The following is a 953-nucleotide window of genomic DNA, read 5'->3' on the forward strand; positions in this document are numbered from 1 at the left end:
CCTCAGAAACTGCTGCTTCTGTGATTCTCAAGAGTCACAGCTCCATTTCTAACAGAGAGAATATAGTTTGCTCTCTACTAGGAAGAGTCCAAGAAACGTCTTAAAACCCGTTGCTTTCCAGTAACACGAACAACCACGAGGCACAAACACACACATACAAAACAAAGCCAATGCCATCGAGTCGATTCCAGCAGAATCGAACTGCCTCATGAGTTCCCAGGTTGAGAGTCCTTGTGGAAGCAGACTGCTATATCTTTCTCCCAAGGAGCGGCTGGTGCATTCGAACCCCCCACTTTGTCAACGAGCAGCGGAGCTCCTTCAGAATGCTTACTGGGTAATAGACCCAGCAAACTCCATGCTAAATATGATCTTTATATTGCCCCCTTGAAGACCAGCCTCCCGACCGTGTCGTATTCTGGGCTGGGCCATTCAGCTCTCTGGCTGCGTAAGTCTACGCTCCCTGACCCTGCAGGGCGTCGTCCACATCCACCCTTCCAGGGTGCTGCCATCCAAGAAGAACTTCCCCGGCCGTTGTTTCCTCCGTGAACAAAGCTCCCTCAGATCTGTCTGTGGAGGAGTAGGTGACGGTGGTGCAGAATCCGTGCGGCAACCGGTCCTCATGCAGCTGCCGGTCCACCGCCTCCTCCACGCTCTCGTCTTCGCTGTCCATGGCGGCTGGGGACCCTGCCCAGCTCTGGGCCAGGCCGCACGGCTGCCTCTTGGGCTCCCCCGGTGGCCGAGCCAGCTCTGGGGCTCAGCCCTGCGAGTTTGCAGGAGCGAGTTTGGTTTTTAAGTTTGCTCTAAAATAGAGGAGTCTGGGTGGGGCTGGCGATAGGCGTTGGACTGCTAACCACAAGGGGGAAAGACGAGGCTCTCTGCTCCCCCAAAGATGTACAGCCTCAGAAATCCTACGCACGGTTGCTGTGAACCAGAATGGGCCCCATGGTTGTCAT

General features: G+C 55.2%; 1 pseudogene; it reads right to left on the reverse strand.

Annotated features, from left to right (window-relative positions):
- Positions 1 to 451: 451 nt before the first annotated feature.
- LOC105979481 lies at positions 452 to 670 on the reverse strand (annotated as a pseudogene).
- Between the last annotated feature and the right edge of the window lie 283 nt (positions 671 to 953).

Source organism: Echinops telfairi, unplaced genomic scaffold, assembly GCF_000313985.2.
Source record: "Echinops telfairi isolate 266 unplaced genomic scaffold, ASM31398v2 ScPeMD7_1;HRSCAF=3_0, whole genome shotgun sequence".
NCBI classification, from domain to species: Eukaryota; Metazoa; Chordata; class Mammalia; order Afrosoricida; family Tenrecidae; genus Echinops; species Echinops telfairi.